Source organism: Scylla paramamosain, chromosome 3, assembly GCF_035594125.1.
Source record: "Scylla paramamosain isolate STU-SP2022 chromosome 3, ASM3559412v1, whole genome shotgun sequence".
Classification (NCBI taxonomy): domain Eukaryota; kingdom Metazoa; phylum Arthropoda; class Malacostraca; order Decapoda; family Portunidae; genus Scylla; species Scylla paramamosain.
The window spans coordinates 57,501-65,000 of record NC_087153.1 but is presented as its reverse complement, the minus strand read 5'-3'; the positions used below and the strand labels follow the sequence as shown (position 1 = coordinate 65,000).

Genomic DNA, 7,500 nt, shown 5'->3' with positions numbered 1-7,500 from the left:
TCACTGCAGGCGCACCACGGACAGGTTGTGATAATTTTTCAATAAGACACGAGGTGAGGTGCAAGATGAGCGAACCAATCCTTCCATCAACACATATCACCGGGCTGTGCTAAATCATAGTGAACCGCTTCTGAATCCGAGCCTGGCGCGCCAAATGAACACTCTAGATTACGGAATCCCTGAGGTGAAAACAGATCCGCCTAAATGGAAGAGACTGAAGGATATTTGTCTGCACAACCTACGCTCTTCCTGGTCGAGGAAGTAGAATTTGAGATCTGAGCCTCTGCAATAGTCAGCTACAGCTAATATTGTAAATAACACAGTAACGGACCCAGTTCAGAGGTCTTATTTCCTTACTTATCGAAGAGAACGCATGACAGCCTTGTTTGATACGTTCTATACGACCATCTTGCACAGTGGTGAGAGAGAGAGAGAGAGAGAGAGAGAGAGAGAGAGAGAGAGAGAGAGAGAGAGAGAAATTTTTCTTAAACTAATTTATCTTGGTCGAATTAACAGTATACTACAGTATAGGTTGGTAAGTCGGTCAAGATCAATCAGTTTGGTAATTCTCTCTCTCTCTCTCTCTCTCTCTCTCTCTCTCTCTCTCTCTCTCTCTCTCTCTCTCTCTCTCTCTCTCTCTCTCTCTCTCTCTCTCTCTCTCTCTCTCTCTCTCTCTCTCTCTGTCCAAGTAATCCCTACTTACCTGTGCAGGCGCCCTACCTTTGCTGACACCATTCCACACTTGTACTCCTCTTCCCTATTCTTCCAAGTGGCCTCCGTCTCTGAATAGCCCTTTCAGTTTCACTTGCATATTCTTTACAAATTCTTTATCTTTCAGTTTTTCAAACTATCTCAGTGTGATTTTTTTTTTTCCGTCCGTTCCGTCACTTCACACTTATCTCACACCACATCTCTCATATAGGCTATCATTGCTCTTCCCCATCCATCTTGTCGCTCACAGCACACACTCCTGATTGATGTATCATATTTCACATCCAGGTCTCTGATCGACACATCATTGCTGCCAGGAAATACTATTCCTTACATTTCTCCTTACATCCACAGACACATTCCTTCCTATCGTAACCCTTGTAAGTGATCCTGTGACACGCTACCCTTCATTTCCTTTCTCTCAGTCACAGCCAATAGAAAGTAGTGTAACACTTCCATACGAATCTATAGAATTTTTCTGTCTCAAAATTATAAAATTTTCATTCGTTTGTGTTATACAAAAATATTAAGTGCTTCCTTATTTGACACAAAATGATATGACTGTCTGTCTGTCTGTAGCTCAATGGCTGTCTGTCAATTCGCGAGTTACGGCTGAACCACTTGTCATATCGAGCTGAAATTTTGCATGGAGATGTTCCTGTAACCAAAGAGTGACGTGGGATGTGTCCTAACCTGCAAACCATTATTTGTAACCAATCAAGCAATTGCTGGGATTAAAACGAAGGAGGTGGAGCGTAGGATTTGAAAAAAAAAAAAAGAAAGGAACTTGGAGTTAATAAGAAGCACTTTGGGCTATGATAAGTTTCTTTCCTTTTTACCCTTTTTTTCCATATTTTTTTTTTCTGACAAACCCGTTTTTCTTTAGTTTCCTATGAAAATATACTGTTCTCTCGTGGCGTACAACATTAGAGAGTACGAAATTTTAGGCTTAACTTTTTCTTAGATTTATATACGAAAAATAAAAAAACATTATCTTTTTTGTAAATCCAGCAAATAATCAATGTATCTGTATCAAATATCTTTTGCATTAATATATTATTTATTTAAAACAGTTAAACACTGGTTTTTTACCTGAAAATATGGCGAAATATAACAAAAATTGTTTTCCTTCCCTTTCCCTCCCCCACTAAGTAAGCGTGAAATTATGAATTGCTTTACGCCTGTGTACTAAACCCTTCGGAGTAACTAAATGAAACTATGTCTGCTTTTTCAAAATATTCTGATGTATATATCATGTGAACTTTCAAGTCCCTAGCTCCAATAGGCAAATTATAGTCACCCCCTTAAATTTATGACGCGATATCTCAAAATGGCGGATTTCGGCATATAAAAATTATCTCCTCCGTTGTTATTCCTGTTACACATATATGGGCTATTGCACCTTATGAAACTATGAGAGGCGAACAGTGTCTGCAATCGAAATTTTTTTTTAGTGTATTTTAATTTTTGACATATCTGAAAGTCAATTTTTTTTTTTTTTTACTTTTCATCGAACGAAAAAAAAAAGATCGTACAAGAAAAAACGATTGCAGACATTGTTCTCCTATCCTTTCTGATTAAAATGTTTTTTAAATGAAAGAAATTGGTCAATAGATAAGGGAGGAGATACGAGTTGAACATAGGCAATTTAACATGGGATTAGGCAGGTCCTTCAGTCAGGACAAATGTGACGTATACCGCTCAGTCAAAAATGCTCAGTAGAGAATACCACAATATCACTCCACCTCTAAATCATGAATAACACTTACTATCCATCTGTTGTGACCACTCATAAATACTTGGACGTTTTAGTTGAAATCCTACATCCATACAAGAACTATAGCATAAAAAAAAAGAGTCGCTGGCCTGTGTGAAATCTACTTTGTGTCGTCATCAAGACTTTATGGTCTTTCTGTTCAAATCCCACATTAGATTGCTGGAATTTGGACCCATTGGACGTAACACAGGGTACCACGAAGAGTGTTACGAGACTTTGGCTCCGTACGGCAGAGATGGAGGAAAACAAATCATCAAGAGGACAACTCATTAAATGTTGGAAAATCCGTAACAGGCAGTCATCACGATACTTTCCCTCTTTCTTTAGTCACACCAGGAACAGCGAAGTGACTGAGCCACTCACATCAGTCGAGAATAGATACAGATTCATACGTACGCTTCTCGCAGGATGTTAGTGTGGAGTGTAGACTCGGTCGTGTTCTTCATGAAGGTCTCTCCCATCACAATGAGGCCACACCATGTTTGAATATATTGAAGAATTGCTCAAAAATTATTATTTTATCCCTGAGTATATAATCTGATCTGCATGACACACAGCTCGATTAGTCGTATTTTAGCATATATCCTGATAACTGAATCTGGGTGCTAGAATATATGGGTCACATTAAAATATTTATTTATTTATTTGTTTGTTTACCTATTTATGTTCATGGCCTATACCGCCGGTATGCTAAGATGGATCGCAAATTTAATGCAATGTTAGCAAATGCAAAGTATTTAGCGTTTGTAGGGAAAAGTCACATATTAGGTACACGAAAAAGAATGAGGATAATAAGATCAGAGAATGGAAAAAATCTAGGAATTAAGTTTGCTTCAGAACAGAAAAGAAAAATGAAAAAAATATTACAGTTGTACATTATTTTTATGCTCTTATGTCCTTACGTGCTTATGTATACAAAATAACGTCACAGTGCATAACTTTATATTGTCCTGCATTAAAATATATTTTTCCAAGCTGATCATTCTCTCAATTTCTTTACCTAAATTTGACTTTTTATTATTATTAATTTTCACTTTTGGTGCATATAATTATTTTGGGTTATCAGCGTTTTTTTTCCTCTCTCTCTCTCTCTCCTCTCTCTCTCTCTCTCTCTCTCGTCCTCTCCCCTCTCTCTCTCTCTCTCTCTCTCTCCTCTCTCTCTCTCCTCTCTCTCTCTCTCTCTCTCTCTCTCTCAGCTTTGGATTAGTAACCCCGTTGACAGAAGTGACAGCCTCGTTTTCTCTTCTCAGATGTAAACAAAGCGGTACATTCCTTCCAGCTGGGGATAAAACTTTCTCTCGCTCTCCCTCGCTCTCCCTCACCTCTCCCACGTCACGGAAGCAGTAAAATAGAGCACACGAGGAGGAAGTGAGAGGATAATGAATATTGGAAGTTTGTGATACGTCAGAAGGTTACACTCATTTCCTGTCCAGATGTTGGTTAGTGGGCCTCGTCTTTCTTTGTGTTCCCTAGTGTTGCTCTTGTGTTGTGAGAGGAATATAGTGCTGTGTGTGTGTGTGTAAAGGAGAAAATGTTATGTTATATCTACGTGTTTAAAAGTTTTCTACATTTAAGTCAGAAGAGGCTGGATGGCTGGCTGGCTGATGCTGCTGTTGTTGTGGATTTAATTGCTCATCTATGTTCCTTTGTGCTGTGAGGAAAGTGTGTGTGTGTGTGTGTGTGTGTGTGTGTGTGTGTGTGTGAAGGGAGAAAGGGGTGGTGTTTAGGAGTCTGGGATGGGAAAACGAGTGATTTCTTTTGTAGCCTTCAGAAAAAAAATATTAAAGTTTTTACAGTGGGAAAATTTTGGTGGTGAGTGAGAAAATGACTCAAATATTACCTCAAATTTAACCTAATGTGGTGGAGCCTCACACTCCTCAGCTGCCCCTAACCAAACCAAGCCTAACCCAAAGAAGCCTACCCGAACTTCTGTCTGGTGCTTCCTCCTCCCCAAGACTGGCTATCTCGTGTCATAATCCCAAGCTAGCCTAACCAAACTCTACCTAACCTAACCTAAGCAATTCTAACCTAGCCAAACCTTATCTAAGCAAGCCTAACCTAGCCTAGCCTTACCTAACCTAACCTAACCTAAAGAAGCCTACCCTAACCTAACCTAGCCTAACCTAACCTAACCTAGCCTAACGTAACCTAACCTCATCTAACTTAACGAAGCATAGCCAAACCTAACCTAACCTACATCCTCTTCCCATGGCCCCACTTAACCAAACCTAACGTAACTTTCAGAGCAACAGCAACCCTCCGATCCGGCAGGCAAGTTGGCGGCAGCGATGGCGGTGGCGGTGGCAGCGGTGGTGAGGTGGACGGCAGGGACAGAGGGGCAGTACAGGCTGCGGACATCAAGGAGAAGGTGAGCAGGGTGTTGTGTTGGTGTGTGTTGCTAAGCTGAGTGTTTGTAAAGTGTTTGGTTGTCAACACACTGCAATATTTGTCAGTCAAGGCTCATGCAACACTGCCTCCATGCACAAGTGTGTCGGGAAAGTGATTGAAAGTCGTAAACATTTTATTGTTTTAGTTTATTTATTTATTTGTTTATTTTGTTTTATTTTTTATATATATAGGAGGGACACTGCTCAAAGCCAACTAAATACTACAACAAAAAATACTGTGATAAAATGAAAGATTAAAAACACCTCACTTAACCTAACCTAACCTAACCCAACCTAACTTAACCTAACTTAACCTAACTTAACCTAACCTAACTTAACCTAACCTAACCTAACTTAACCTAACCTAACTTAACCTAACTTAACCTAACCTAACCTAACTTAACTTAACCTAACCTAACCTAACCTAACCTAACCTCAGTTAACCTAACCTAACTTAACCTAACCTAACCTAACTTAACCTAACCTAACTTAACCTAACCAAACCTAACTTAACCCAACCTAACCTAACTTAACCTAACCTAACCTAACATAACCTAACCTAACCTAACACCCACAGAGGAACGCACGGACAAGCAAGGTGGCACTCGGCAGTCTGATCCTGGACCTGCGCAGCTTTGACGGTGGTGGTGCCTCTGTCTCCTGCTCTCCTTGACTATTACCCCAAGCATAACTCCAGCGGCTTGTATTCCTCTGTGTGGTAATAAGTCTGTGTGGCTTATTACCAGCATATCATCCACGTCCCTGCAAGGTTCCATTCTGTCTTGTCTGGTGGTATGTGGGTATGTTGCGTTTTGTATTGGTTTATAGATTTCTAGTTTGTTTTTATGATGATTTTTTTCTATTTCTTTATCCTGTTATCTATTTATTTATCTTTGTTTGTTTGTTTGCTTGTAGGGTGTGTGTGTGTGTGTTTGTGTTCCTGATATTGCAGCTTGTTTTCTTGTTTTTTGTTTTTTTTATTGTTCTTTTGTGTTTTGTTCCCTTTCATTGTTCTGAGGTTGTTTTCAGGTGTTTTTGGGGTGTTTTGGGGTGTTTTTGGTGTGTTTTGGTGTATTTCGGTGTGTTGTGAAGTGTTTTGGTGTGTTTTGGAGTATTTTGGGGTGGTTAGGGGGTGTTCTTGTGGTGTTTTGGAGGTGTTTTGGGACTTTTGGTGTGTTTCAAAGTGTTTTGGGATGTTTTTGAAATGTTTTGATGTGTTTTGTGGTGTTTTGGGGTATTTTGAGGGTGTTTTGGTGTGTTTTTGGAGTGTTTTGGGATGTTTTTTTGTGTGTTTTGGGGTGTTTTGGGGTAATTTGGCTGTTGGTTTCACTGGGTCCAAGCAGTCTACCGAAGAGTAAAAACACTAGGTCTACAAAATGCCTATAGTAATCAACTCGCTGTAAGACAATTAATTCAGCAGTTAATGGCGCTGCCAAACTAACCTCCATCACCAGCTTTTCGCCATATCACCAGCCAGCCACTTCCTGATCAACCATTAAAAGATCTCATTACTTACTATAATAAAATGTGGATCAGGAATGAAATGCATCCTCCACATTCTTGGAGCTGATGTATTTTAAGGGTGTTTTTGTGTGTTTTTGGAGTGTTTTGGGATGTTTTTGTGTATATTGGGGTATTTTAAGGGTGTTTAAAAGTGTTTTTGGAGTGTTTTGGGATGTTTTTGTGTATATTGGGGTATTTTAAGGGTGTTTAAAAGTGTTTTTGGAGTGTTTTGGGATGTTTTTTTGTGTATATTGGGGTATTTTAAGGGTGTTTTGGTGTGTTTTTGGAGTGTTTTGGGATGTTTTTGTGTATATTGGGGTATTTTAAGGGTGTTTTGGTGTCGTTTTTGGAGTGTTTTGGGATGTTTTTGTGTATATTGGGGTATTTTAAGAGTGTTTAAAAGTGTTTTTGGAGTGTTTTGGGATGCTTTGGTGTGTTTTGGGGTATTTTGAGGGTGTTTAAAAGTGTTGTAGTGGTTGTGGTTGTGTTGTGGTTGTGGTTTTTTTTCTTATGCATTTTATTTCTTATTTATATTGTGGTGTGTTATCAGTGTGTCTTAACCTAACCTAACTAACCCTAACCTAACCTAACCTAACCTAACCTAACCTAACTAACCCTAACCTAAGCTAACCTAACCTAACCTCCCCTTAACCCACAGGCACTGATCAGCGTGGCATTCAGCATAGGCTTCACCGTCGGGCCAGCTGTGGGGGCTGGGTTCTCCCGCTGGGGAAGTACTGGGTGGTTTGCGGCCTCGGTTGTCTACGCACTCACTCTCGCTGTGGCTAACATAATATTCTTTGTTGTCTTCTTCCAGGAATTGCTGCCTGAGGTGTGTGTGTGTGTGTGTTTGTGTGTGTTCAATAATTTATTCTTTCTGTCTCTCTTTTATTTTTTTTATTATGTACATTTTTTGTTTTCGTATAATTTTTACTTATCTTCTTTTTTTTCCTTTCATTTTTTCTGTTTGCTTGTTTTGTTATTTGTTTGTATTTCCTTGTGTCTCTGAATGTGGTTAAAGAGAGATGCATTGTGGGTAAAGCATCATTTTCTTTTTCCTTTCCTCATTTCTTTACTTTTCCCTCTTATTCCTTCCTTTCTGTCATCATTACAAACCCATTC

The 7,500-nt window shown here is 39.3% G+C and overlaps 2 protein-coding genes across 8 annotated transcripts in view; one reads left to right on the top strand and one right to left on the bottom strand.

Moving 5' to 3' along the window:
- Nucleotides 1-3,054, bottom strand: part of LOC135088866 (mucin-2-like) — a 17,806-nt gene extending 14,752 nt beyond the window's left edge. The window contains exon 1 of the mRNA XM_063983934.1: nucleotides 2,885-3,054. The gene's annotated coding sequence lies outside the window, so the exon portion shown is untranslated. The remainder of the gene's footprint in view (nucleotides 1-2,884) is intronic.
- The window catches only part of LOC135088912 (ankyrin-2-like), a 35,942-nt gene that overhangs the window by 23,003 nt on the left and 5,439 nt on the right, over nucleotides 1-7,500 (top strand). For 2 of the 7 annotated variants that reach the window (XR_010261174.1, XR_010261173.1), the window contains exons 4-7: nucleotides 3,739-3,927; nucleotides 4,733-4,856; nucleotides 5,453-5,667; nucleotides 7,037-7,210. The gene's annotated coding sequence lies outside the window, so the exon portion shown is untranslated. Of the gene's footprint in view, nucleotides 1-3,738; nucleotides 3,928-4,732; nucleotides 4,857-5,452; nucleotides 5,676-7,036; nucleotides 7,211-7,500 lie in introns of all 7 variants that reach the window. The other 5 variants (XR_010261176.1, XR_010261179.1, XR_010261175.1 and 2 more) reach the window with 5 other exon arrangements.